The 13976-nt window shown below is 39.4% G+C and overlaps 1 protein-coding gene across 1 annotated transcript in view; it reads right to left on the bottom strand.

The window, feature by feature from the left end:
- SPATA16 (spermatogenesis associated 16) overlaps positions 1-13976 on the bottom strand; it is a 247266-nt gene that overhangs the window by 174409 nt on the left and 58881 nt on the right. The window lies entirely within an intron of this gene.

Genomic DNA, 13976 nt, shown 5'->3' with positions numbered 1-13976 from the left:
TCAGCCCTACTATGAAACTAATTTATAGCTTTCATAGGAAAGCTATAACCCAATTTTAGCCCAGGAATATGGGGAGAGGGGAAAGGGATGGGAGGGCAGGGGGGAAGGGTGGGTGGAGAGAGGGTGATTGGTGGGATCATGCCTATGGTTCATCTTATAAGGGTACATATGAATCTCTCTAAATGTAGAATATAAATGTCTTAACACAATAATGAAGAAAAGGACACGAAGGCTATGTTAACCAGTTGGATGAAAGTGTTTCAAATTTTATACAGAAACAGTACACTGTACCCCATAATAGTATTAATGTACACTGCTATGATTTAATGATAAAAAAAAGAATCTGAACATTCGAGACACTTGTAAAATTTCAAGTTGGTCACCTGAAGTGTTGGAACCATAGTGGTGACTTTAAGGCTAAGTTTTTCATTTGCAAAATATTGTCACACCAACAATATCATTTGACTACTTTCACAAGTATTGAGGGAGGTGTTGTTGTTATCCTTTTTGAGAGATGTACAAAGTGAAGCACAGGAAAATTAAGTGACTTGTAAAAGTCAAGACCAGCCAGTGATATTGTGGGATTCAGATTCAGGCCCTTGGTTGCTGAAGCTCGTTTCCCTACATTGCAAGGAAACTTACAACTCCTCTCTTTATTTGTAATTATAGAATTAATCCTTGACAATCTAGAAATTGTTTTTTTCTTTTCTTTTATATCTCTCAGGGAGTAGAAACAAAAATATTTCTTCTGTTTTCATTTTTCACACCTACCCCAGGCCACACCATTCCCCTGTTTTATAACATGTCAAAATCTTTTTTTTTCTTACTTAGCTAGAATTTTATTTTATTTTTTATTAAATCATAAAAACATAGATCATGTATATGTTAATGCATTTATGGGGTACAATATGCTGATTTCATATAGAACAGGAATGCTTACATCACACTGGTTAATATATACCTCATCTCAATTACTTAGTTATTGTGTTAAGACAGTTATACTAATAGATCTGACATGTACCCTGGCATTATGAACCATTGGTGTGATCCCACAATTCACCATCCCTTGATCCCATGATTCACCCCCCCTTCCCAATCTCCCTCTCCTTCTTTCTTCATCTTGGGCCATAGTTGTGATCTATTCTTCATATGAAAGTGTGAGTGATTGTAAATTGGTTTCATAATAGTACCGTGTACATGGGATATTTTTTCTTCCATTCTTGAGATAGTTTACTAAGAAGGATATGTTCCAGCTCCATCCATGTAAACATAAAAGAGGTAAAGTCTCCATCCTTTTTCAAGGCTGCATAATATTCCATGGTATACATATACCTCAATTTATTAATCTATTCATGGTTCCTGAAACTCCCCCTTCCTCCCAGCCTCAGACAATCCCCTTACTCTGTCCTCTTCTCAAAATAGAGCTGGGAGATCTTGCTCCCCCTTCTTCTCACTTTGGCCAAACAGAATAAATCTTCCTTTTTCTCTGAGCACCTATGTTATGGTGCTGCCCTTCAGTTGCACATCAGGTGTGTGAAGCTGGATTTGGGCTTTGACAACATGGGGTACTCAAGGAATCTGATCCAACTTTAGAACCTATTATTGAAAGTTCTAAGGGGGAGGGAAATCTGTTGTTTTCTGCTTTTGTTGTCTTCAGATTTTCCTCTTTTATTAGACAAAGTCATAGTCTTTTTTTTTTTTCTTTCCTCCTCCTCTTCTTTACAAAAAGAAACTCACAAGATGTCTGAGCCATCTGGATCCTGTTTCTTGTGTTCTTACCAAGATACACAAATGATGACCCTTAGGCAATTAGCCATTTTTATTCTTTGGATAATAATGGCCTTGTTTAATTATTATCTAAAATTTGTTTGCTTTTAATCTTAATTATCTTTTCCCCTTACTTTTTTTGCATAGCTAAAGCTGTGTGTGTATTGTGCAAAGCCATGTGATAATTACAAAGAAGAGCTGGGGCATCAGGTACAAGCAAGGGGAGTGCAGTGGTGATGATGCATGAGGGCTATGCAGAAGGTATCTATCCCGCCTTCATTGATACTCTTTTTCATAGTATGTGGATGGATGCCTTCTGGACAGCCCTCGTATGCTAGAATCTTGTGATGTAAAAGTTGTGTTGCACTGATAATGTAAATGAGACTTGCTAAATGGTATTATTCATGAATAAATATGAGGAAAGCAAGGCTTTTCAACACAATAACTGAAGCTGTAGTTGAATCAAAGTTTTATGATTTCAAGGTCAATGTCTCCTACACCCAATGCTACCCTGACCTGTACAGAACTCCTCCAGATATTAATAACTTTCATCATTTTCAGGACAAATTGGGATGACAGCCATAATATTTAGGAGAAAGAATGACAATGATCTCATAGATTTGCTGGAATACTGTTTCTTCAACTGAAAAATGGTAATAAGAAAACATTTTTCGGCAGTTATTGGCAAGAGTAGGGAGACAGCATAAAAGAGCCTGATGTGCAACTGCTATATGGTAAGTGTCCAATGAATGCTTGTTCTTATTCCTGCTGAAGAACTATTTCTTGATGTGGTCACCTTTGCATGCAGAACAGCATTGTGGTTGCTTTCTATAGTATGGTAAAGTGAAAACAGTCTTCATTCTTCAACAGAAATTGGCATGTCAGATTTTCTTTTCCAGGGTTTGAAAGAATGTTAAGTGATGAAGGTGATTTTCAGTGGAAGCGTCATTTGGTGTGGGGAGGGGGGATGTGGGATCTCACTCTATTGCCCAGGTTGGAATGCAATGGTGTAATCATAGCTCACTGCACCCTTAAACTGCTGGGATCAGGTGATCCTCCTGCCTCAGCCTCCCAAGAAGCTATAGACATGTACCACCTGCCTCAGCCTCCCAAGGACTATAGACATGTACCACCATGTGTAGCTAATTTTTTAATTTTGTAGAGATGTCTATCTTTCTGTGTTTCCCAGACTTATCTTGAACTCCTGACCTCAAGCAATCCTCATGTTTCAACCTCCCAAATTGCTGGGATTACTGGCATGAGCTGTATGCCTGGCTGGAAGCAGCCGTTTATAAGTGGATTTGTTTTCATGGATATATAATAGCAAGAGACATAAAAGTGGAGCATTTTACTATGCCTAGCTCATCAAAAAAGCTAAGTGCCTAATCTGCAAAAAGTCAAGTTAGATATCTTGAAAGCAACAATGCCATGATTTCCTCTTACTTTTTCCAGACTTGTAAGTTCATACAAACATGTATAGATTGAGTTTATTTCATTAAATCAAAAGGAACATTCAGTAAAATCTAGGGATCGTAGAAAGAGAAGAAACAGGGATTTTCTAACTTGAGCCTTTCCTTTAAGAGTTGATGAAAATAAGTCCAGATAACGCAATGTCTTTTGGAAATGAATGTAAATATTTTCAAAACAATCCATCATAATATTTTCCCAAAGCAAGACACTTTGAGGTCTACAGGGTTGTCCATCCATACAGGTAGGATTACACCCTTTCCTTTTGTGTTCCCAGTTGTCATTATAAGTAGTAGCAACCTATCATCAGTACTAATGCTTAATAGCCTATATATTTGTTCATAGCAAGAAGCTGACACCAGAGTTTTCCTTTTGTTTACTGTGGTATTGTAGTTTTGTTTAAGTTCTAAGATTGTGAGCATTATTTCATCTAATGCTACTGATGTGTTGTATTTAGTAGTCAGATTTTAAACTTATAGTTGTGGTAAACAAGAGAGCATTGTCTTTGAAATGGTTCACTTCTTGAGATCTGAAAGAAATCTGTAAAATTGTTGTTTCTACTAAAATAACAACTAACTAATAACTACTAAAACTCATAAGGATCTGTAATGCTTTAAGATGATATCATTTCAGGCATAATTAACCTCCAAAATATGGTTAATGACATTCCCAAATTTGTATTTTCATGGAACTTTCTAAATTATCTATAGAGTATCTATTGGGTTCAAAAGGGTAGTTTAAAATAATAGTATCCTCTGTGACAATATAAAGTTTATTACTAATACTGCCATTGAAAACAATCTGTATTATTGGTGGTAAGATTGAAATAAAATACAACTCTAACATTTTGAAATTCAGAGCTGTTTTTCAAGCAGTTGACAAGGATTTAAAGAAGAGAAACCAGAAGCAGAGGGTAGCTTACGTACAGGCTACTTAGCAATGAAGTGGAGGCAAATCTATGCCTTTGGTGGTTTCACTTTCTCAAATTTTGACCCATGGGTTATTTAGATGTATGTCACTTAATTCCCAAGTATTTAAAGGGATTTTCTAGATATTTTACTCTTTCTGATTTCTAATTTAATTCAATTGAGATTTGAGAACAAGCACTATAAGTTTTCAAAATTTTATTGAGTCTTATTTTTATCTTTGGTAATATACCCTTACTTAAAGTCTACTTTGATAATAACATAGCAAAATTTAACTTAAAAAAGAGCCTTTTATGTTTATTGTATGGTGTATCATTTTTCACTCTTTTACTTTCAACCTATGCTTTTTATAGACAGCTCATATTTGAACCTTGCAATGCTGTCCAGGCTGACGGTCTCTGCTCTTTAACTGGAATGTCAAGGCAACTGTTTAAATACTGCATGTAATTATTGATATGGTTTCGCTGAATCTGCCAACATCTGTTTTGCTCTCATCGTTCTCCTTTTTTGACTTACTTTCAGTTAATTAAGTATTCTTTAGTATTTAACTTTAAATTCATTATACGACTCCATAACTATTGTTTATTCTTTTTGATGGTTACTCTAGAGAATATACATGCATCCTTACTTGATCAGAGTCTACTTGGAGCTAACATTGTGCCTCTTCATGTATAAACCTTACTTTAATGAAATTCCTCTTGTCCTCCCTCCCATGGGCCTCTGGTGTTATCAAATATTTTAAATCAACATATGTAATTCTATGATTCATTATTTTTACTTAGATAATACGTGCTGATATTTGCCCCTCAAATGCACCTTTAAAGACATTTTGAGAGGAAAACAGTCTTCTGTTTACTCATCATTTCTGACACTCCTCTTTCCCTTCTGCAGCACCAGGCTTCAACCCATTCCAATTTCCTTCCCTGTGAAATGTGTCCTTTGCATTCTCCAAGTGCAGATACGCTGATGGTCACTTTCCAGCTTTTATTTATATAGAATGTCTTTATTTAGCTCTCATTTTTGAGGAGCATTTTGGCTGAAAATAGAATTCTCATCTGACATTTTTCTCTGGGCACTTCAAGTTGTTGCTGCACCATGTTTTGGCATCTGCAGTTTCTGAAGAAAGTCACTCTGTGTAATGTGCTCTTCTTCTTTGCCTGAGCTTAACATGTGATTATTTTTTGTTTGTTTTAATTCTAGCTAACACTCTTGGGGGGTTCTGTCTGTCTTTCTTTGCAACTGAATTTGGGAAATTTCCAAAAAGTATTTTATATGCTCTGCATTCTCTTTCTCTTCTTTCTGAGACTTAAACTACATGTATGTTAGATTCCTTGTTCCTATCTCTGAAAACAGGTAAAGCATTGGTTAATTTTTTAAATATTTTTTTTCTCTGTTCTTTATATGGGATAATTTCTATTGATTTGTCTTTAAGTTCACTAACCCTTTCTTTAGGTTTCTACAATCTGATAGTAAGGTACATTGTGGATATTTTATTGCTCTGTGTAAATCTCCATTTGGTTCTTCCTGTCATTTCTATCTCTCTGTTAGGATTTCCATCTCTTCATTCCTTATGATCATTTTTACCTTTAGGTCTTGGAACACATGTTCACAGCCTTATTGAAATCCTTGTCTGTCAATTCCAACAACGGAGTCACCTGGGACCCATTTCTATGGACTGCTTATTTTCTCAGCCTCATTTACCTACTTCTTTGCATGTGTGGCAGTTTTTAATTTTATGCTGGACATTTTGGGTGAGATATTGTAAAGAATCTGAATTATGACTTCTTCCCTGAAAACATGTTGAAGCTGCTTTTTCCCCCTCATCTCTGAGAATCAAATGGCAAATGATCTTTTTTTTTTTTTTGAAATCAAGATTGGTTTTTGTATTTTTAAGGAAAGGCCTATTTTGGTTTTGAGTGGAATTCTAAGGTGTGGACCTTTTATGAGGTCACTGTCCTTACTCTCTAACCATGGCCTTTTCTGGTCTCAACTGAAGGCATGAGGTGCTCAGAGATTCTCTCCAGCCTGGTGTTTTGGCATTTCCCAGCACTGCAAGACCTTTGGGGTTCAATCCAGCATTAACTCTGCCATGGGCAGTCTGCAGTGTGAAATCTCTTTCCTTACACGCATGGCTCAGATCTTCCTAAACACCAGCCAATTCACACGCAGACTTCTGTCCCCGACCCTCTCAAACAACTAACTTTTGTTTGGTCACTACAATCTAGAATTTTTGTCAGGCTGGTATTCCAACCTCTGCCTCTTCAGTTCAGTAAGACTACAGTCAAACTTGGTCTCCATGTCCCTGAACAAGGGCAGAAAAATAAACCCATCAAAAAATTAAATGTAAATTTTCCTTCTTTCAAGGGTCATGGTCCTGTTCTCATTATTTTCCAAGGCATGAAGGCAGTTGTCTCATATATTTTGTCCAGTTTTATATTAATAAATGTTTATAGCAAGAAGGCATGTCCAATGCCAGTAACTCTGCCATGGCTAGAATAAAACAATGCATGCATTTGTATTTACTTTTCACAAAGCCTTGTGAGACAGTATTTATGAAACAGGTGCTATTATCATAACTCAATTTCATATAGAGTTAAATTCAGCTTAACTAGTGAGTGGGGGAGTCATTATTTGAACCCATGCTGTCAGATTCTATACTCTGTTCTGACTTGATAAATTATGCTGCCTCTGCAACATAAAATTACAGTAGAACCTCTGTAAGTTGACTGCCCAAAGGACTATAATGAAGTGGCCATCATACAGAGGTGGTTAACATAAGGAACTAGGCCTACAGTAACTGACATGTACATGTACTGTACTTTCTTATGCAGGTTTTATTAGAGAATATCATATGAAATCACATAATCAAACCAGCAAAATCACACAAAACAGTATCATACAGAATCATTACAGTCACTGTATTCTCATGGTTTAATCATTCCTTCTGAAAAAAGAGTGTATTCTTATTACAAACACTTGGAGAAAGCACTCTCAACACCAGCTACACCACTTAGCACACCTGGGCATTTTCCCCTAGCGAATGACTCCAAGTGTGTTATCAAATGCCTGACTTCCTCTTCTTCTGGAGTCTCTGCAGTTCCTGTGTCATCCTCACTTGCTTCTTCCACTTCATCAGCTGCTTCATGTACTTTTACACTGGTCTGTACTTTGGTCAATATAACATGGAAAACTGCCTCTGGGTGAAGTTCATTGCAGGTTGCCACCTCATCAGCCATTGCAACAAAACCTTCAAAATCTACTCCTTCTAATTCTGCCATGGGTGATGGACTGTCTGTTGGGACTAAAACACCATGCTCTTGGGTTGTGACAAATCCAACTTTCTTGAATCACTTTCTTGTGTCATTTTTGGCTGAACTTTATTCCAAGCAGAACTGACCCAGAGGCAGCAGATGAAGTTGCTTCCACAGGTGGACCATAGGTTGTATTTCAGTGATGACCCACTGCTAGAGCTGGGAAGTAGTGCATTTTAAATGCTTTGAAGTGACTTCATCAAGAGGTTGGATTTTTGAAGTTGTATTTGGAGGCAGAAATTTCAGTGTCCTGTTTGTGAGATGATTCATTTGCAGGTGGCCAGGGCAGTTGTCTGTTGGCAGTAGAATAGACTGTTCCTTCTTTGTTTCTCAGTCAATACCCTTTACGTACTCTTAAATAGGGCATCTGTCATTTGATCTCCAAGTAACATGGAAGTCTTTGTGCTTCAGGTTCTTAAATGTATGTGGCTTTGCTGATCTACCAGTCACCAAGGGTTTCTCTCCAGTTGACTGAATGCAGAGAAGAACTGTGAAATGTTCTTTGGAAAATTTTTGGCTCTTACATTTGTTACTCTTCATGACGAGGCTCCTGTCAGGCATCATCTTGGAAAAGAGTCCACAATCCTCTATGATGAAGATGTTGTGATCTCTGAAGCCTCTGGTGAATTCTGGGAACTTTTGGGCAAACTCTTCACAAACTTCTACTGGTACATCATTGGATTCACCACACAAGACTTTCTAGGACAGCAGTTCTCAACCTATGGGTTGCAATCCCTTTGGACTGTATTAAAAGTTCACGGCATTAGGAAGGTTGAGAACCACTATTCTAGGAGATCTCATGTTGCAGTTTAAATTTCTTGAGCCAACCACTTGATGCTTGGAAATCAGCCACCCCAAATTCCTGCATGAATTTTTTAGCAACTTTTAACTTATCAGCCTGGAGATTTAGATGTTAACTGCACATATTAGAACCAGATAAATGTTACTGCATTGATTACATTGAGGGAAGTTTTCCTCCTTTTCTGCTGTAGGTCTCCGCTTTCCTTACCATCTCTCTCCTCATGTTTTTTATATGTTGCTAAATGTTGTCTTGCTAATACCAAAATGCTCCACTGTTTCTCTTTGGTTGCTGCTTTCCAGAAAATGTAGAAAATCAACCTTTTCCTTCAATGTCAGCTCTTTGAGTTCTTTCCTTTGGGCCATTGTGTCTCAATTAACTGTAAAGTTTTTTAGTAATTGTAGGATGTACCCATAATTCAGACCAATTCTTCATGCTGAAAAAAACTTCTGTAACGTGTGACCAACAGTAGGACATTAGGCCTTATCTAACATATGGTGATAATAAAATAGAAAAATGAACTGATACTAAGGAAACAATAATACAACTAAGGGCAAAGCCAAAACCTTCTATCTTTTGGTGTAGAGTGGACTCAACTGGTCAATTTATAGAGGGCAAATTAATATTGTGTGTTACAGCTGAAGTGGTCAAGATACAACTTAAAGAAGGGGTCAATATGTAAAGGTCAGTTTTCTATTTGAGTATGTGATGTGCATGTCTGGTCTTTGAAAATTAGGTCAACTTAAGTAAGCAAAGTAGAGAGGTGGTCAATTATGGCGGTTCTGCAGAAATATTTATAATATTTCTTTCACAGCACTTATAAATTCTATTTATCTTGTGTATTTACTAATGACTATTTTTTATACTTTGCCACTTCTGCTGGTGTATAAGCATCACATATTTCCTGTTTATAACTACCTCTTCCCTGCCTACCACAGAAATAGGCTCTTGGTGGGTATTCAATAAATATTTGTTGAATGATAAAATAAATGCAGATTCTACCATTATAAAACAGTTTTGAAAACAGGATATTTTCCAGGGAAGGAAGTAAGATGGACAGCAAGAGGCAGCTATCAACAGAGGTTCCTGTCCAGAGGGAGAGATAATGGACAGAATGGACTCAATAAAGCTGCAGGTGGGGAGCTGAACTAAGAAAGAAGATAGACAAGTGCATGTCATCTTTGCTGAGGCAAGGTGAAACTCCAAGAAAACAAATTCTAGGTACAAAGCCCATTACCAAGAGGATGATAGACCCTTCACCCAAGCTGGAGGTTTGCTGTGTGCTCTCTGCAAGTGAGCAGGGAACAAAATACTTCTTATTTTATCCCCATGGGAGAGAGCTGCTAAACACCAGGCCTCATTTCCATGGAGGTCCCACTTGTGAGGCGAAGCACCATCCTGCCTGGCATAAAATTGAATAAATATTTTCCCTGCAATTATGAACTCCCAGTCTACCTTTCCCCCCTTTCCTGGTGGTTTGAAGACCTGCTCCCTACAGAGCCCAGAGTGTTTGGCAATTCCTTGAGAGGACTGGGCATTATGTGGGCCACTGGTAACAGCATGGGAACAGTGACTTGAGTGGAAGTTGGGGGGGGTGTAGGGAGAGAGGGACATGTGAGAGAGAGAGATGTGCCACACCATAATGGTGCACAGTGGGCAGAAGTGCTGACATCCAGGGTCAGACTTTGTTCATTTTCCTGGTTCCATTGTTAACCCCAGGGAATCAGGCTCCAGCTCCTCAAGGTTGCCAGTGGCACTGTGCAGTGGGGTGAGGAAGCTCTGACTGTGCAGGAGAGTGAAACATGCCATGATGGTACATGGGGAGCAGAGGCACTGATGCCTTGATTCCATTTCTCACCAGAGGGAACTAGGCTCCAGCCCCTTGTGGTTGCCAATGGCAGTGTGCAGTGGGGTTGGAGGCACTGACATCCCTTTGACTTTAGCAGGTGTACTTCCCTTACTCCATTGCTCACAGGAGGGAAGCAGGCTCCAGCCCCATGGGGTTGCCAGCAGTGGTGTGTAGCAGTGAGTGGAGGTGCTGATGTCCCTGGACTGACTCTTTGGCAGGGTACAGGTGTTCCTGACTCAATTGCTCACCAAAAGGAATCAGACTCCAGCCCCTCAGGTTTTTTGGACAGAACTGCTGGTGGATCTCTACTATCAGGTCACTGGAAACCCTTTAAACTCTCCCTGTTGAGCACTGATTATACTGCCTGGGACAATTGGATTGGAACTCTTGACCTGGACTGGCCATCTGGGAACCCTCCAAGGTTGAGCAGTGGTGGTTTTGTAGTGGGAGGGACTAATTCTCTTCCTCCAGCTGTTGCTGTTGGAGGTGGGGCACCACAGTTGCTAATACCATGATTAATTGAGATTGGATAGAGGCTGGCTAACTACAAGACAGAGACACCTTAGGCTATCACACCAAGCAGGTCCTCAGAGTCTCTGGCTGCAGTCTGAAAGGGACCTATGTAAAGCTGTGGGGGAAAATCCAGCATAACCAGCCCTAGCTCATTTTTAGAGGGCTGGTTAGCTCCATTTCCTGAGGCCCACAATCTAATCTCACCCTACCAGTTTTACTAGCCAATCTGTGGAAAATACTCATGGGGTGGAACCAGTGGAAGAACTCTGGCAACATGAATAATCAGAGTAGATCAACTCCCCCAAGGAATGACAAAGGAGATACAATAGAAGATGCCATTCACAGACAAATGGCTGAATTGCCAGAAATAGAATTCAGAATATGGATAACAAATAAAATGAATAATGGAGGAAAAGATGGAAATAGAAATCCAAAGAGTTGTGCAAAAGTTGTCTCAAGAAATGAATGAATTCAAAGACAAAATCACCAAGGATATGGACATAATGAGAAAAAAGATAACAGAGCTCAAGGAAATGAAAAAGTTATTTGAAGAGCTTCAAAATACAGTAGAATCTCTCTGTAATAGAGCTGAGCAGGCAGAAGAAAGGATCTCTGAAATTGAAGACAAACCTTTTGAATGATTCCAAGCATTCAAAGAGGCAAACAAATGGGAAGCAAAACCAGATTATTCCCTGAGAGAGTTGTGGGATCATTTCAAAAGATCAAACATCCAACTTATAGGAATTCCTGAAGGAAAAGAGGATGGTCCCAAAGGCATATTACAGAGGAGAATTTCCCAAGCATTGCAAGGGATACAGAAATTCAGATAGTAGACAAGTTTCAGAACCCCAGGAAAACTCAATCCAAATAAAGCATCTCCTTGACATATTGTAATTAACTTTGCCAAAGTTAATATGAAGGGGGAAATCCTGCAAGCAGCCAGATGTAAGAAAAGCATTACCTACAAAGGGAGAAATACTAGAATGTCTGCAGATCTCGCTCTCTCTTTTTAGGGTTGTTCTTTAGTCTCAGAGGACCTGTTTTCTTTTCTTTTCTTTTTATTGTTTTTTGCAGTTTTGGCCAGGGCTGGGCTTGAATCCTCCACGCATGGTATATGGGGCCAGTGCCCTACTTCTTGAGCCACAGGTGCTGCCCGAATGACTATAGATCTTTCAGCTGAAACTTTTTAAGCCAGAAAGGGATGGTCATTGACCTTCAATCTTCTAAAACAAAATAACTTTCAGCCCAGGATTCTGTATCCAATTAAATGGAATTTCATTTGTGATGGAGAAATCAAAGATTTTACTGACATACACATGTTGAGAAAATTTCCCATAACTAAACCAGCTCTCCAGGAAATGCTCAGACCCATTTTCCATAATATTACAACCAAAGTAAATTCACCCAGAATTTACCAAACAAAACCTAATTTCCACAATGGTGAAAGAATTGAAATTATCCACTGGACTTTTGAAAAACATGATGGCCAAAACACTATCATACCTATCAATTCTCTTAATTAATGTGAATGGCTTAAATTGTCCTCTAAAGAGGCACAGGTTGGCTGACTGTATACAAAAACTCAGGCTAGGTATCTGTTGACTACAAGATGCATCTTACCTCAAAGGATAAAAAAGGATTCAGGGTGAAGGGATGGTCATCTATAATATAGGCAGATGGAAATCAGAAAAAAAGCAGTGGTTGCAATTTTATTTCAGATAGAATAAGATTTAAACTAACAAAGATAAGGAAAGACAAGAATGGACACCACTACATATTTGTCAAGGGAAACATTCAACATGAAGAGATTTCAATAATTAACACTTATGCACTCTACTCAAATGCTTCTTAATTTATAGAGAAAATCCTAATTGATATGAACAATTTGATATCTTCCTGCATTATAATAGTTGGAGATTTTAACACCCCCTTTTCAGTTGTGAACAGATTCTCCAAGAAGAGATTAAACAAAGAAATAATGGACTTAAACTTGATCCTAAACCAAATGGACTTAACAGACATCTATAGAATATGTCATCTGAACCTAATAAACTGAATGCATATTCTTCTCATCAGCCCATGGATCATCCTCCAAAATTGATCATATTTTAGGACACAAGTCCAATCACAATGAATTTAAAAGAACAGAAATTATTTCTCGTATCTTCTTGGACCACCACAGAATGGTGGTCTGGCCCTCTACCAACACCTGGAAGCATGTCATCTTCCTAGACTCAACCAGAAATAATTAGAAATTTTGAATAGAACTATATCCAGCACTGAAATAGCATCAATAATACAGAATCTCCCAAAACAGAAAAGTCCAGGACCAGATGGCTTCACATAAGAATTCTACCAAACCGGGGCGGAGCCAAGATGGCGAACTGCAGCCAGCTTTTTACAGAAGCTCCCGTCCAGAAGGAGGCTGAAAGGACAGCAGCTTAGCAAATTAGCTGATGGTTTGGAGCAGAGACAAGAGAGAAGATTGAAGAGTGCACTTCAACCTTCCTGAGGCGAGCTGCAACCCCGAAATTACAACCAAAAGGTACAAAATCCACCACCAAGCAGACGGGAGTCCCCTCCCCCACAACAAGGGCTCGCGCAGTTTACTCCATGCAAACAAGCGAGCAGAGTTCAAACTTTCTCCCACTCTATTGCATGGGAGAGACCCCCTAAAAACTGGACCTCCTACCCCTGCCAGTGTGCCATGGCACCCTCTGGCCAAACATAAAACTGTAAAACTGTATAAATCTGTATATATATCCCCCACCTGCAACACCGAACTCCAAGGAGTCCCCACCCACCCGCTCCGAGAACTGGAGGTTTATTACCTATGGAGTCCTGATACTGGGGCATCTGCTTGAGAGAAGTGGAGGGGGAAAGGGCTGGTGCTGTTCTGTGCTGACTGTGGTGCGGGCGTGAGGAGAAGAGAGTCAGCTTGGGGGATGCCGGTGCAGAAACCCCCGGCACGCCATCCTGGACGGCAGCCACAGGCAGGGCGCCCTTGACTCTCTTGGGTGGAGCCTCTGCCCTCAGGGGGCTAATTCGGCTGAGACAAAGGCAGTGGGCGGGCAGAGGCTAGAATTGACACCTGAGTTTAAAGCTGAATGCAACCTCTGACTTACAGAGAAATCTAGCCAGACAGAAGCCTAATTTAAACAGGCAAGGCCCACTGCCAAACTCAGATTTCTGGCTGATTTTGCCAGGTAAACCCCGGGAGCAGTGGCCTACTGGACTAAATAGGGCCACAAACCTGGGGAACCATGAGTGACTGGGTGTAAGGTAGGGAAGGAGGTATTAACCTTCCCAGACTAACCCAGTTGCCAAGTGGGTCCCTTTGTCCT

This window comes from Otolemur garnettii, unplaced genomic scaffold, assembly GCF_000181295.1.
Source record: "Otolemur garnettii isolate 467f Iridium unplaced genomic scaffold, OtoGar3 scaffold00078, whole genome shotgun sequence".
Taxonomy (NCBI): domain Eukaryota; kingdom Metazoa; phylum Chordata; class Mammalia; order Primates; family Galagidae; genus Otolemur; species Otolemur garnettii.
The sequence above is the reverse complement of the archived record's forward strand: the minus strand, read 5'-3'. Positions and strand labels throughout refer to the sequence as shown.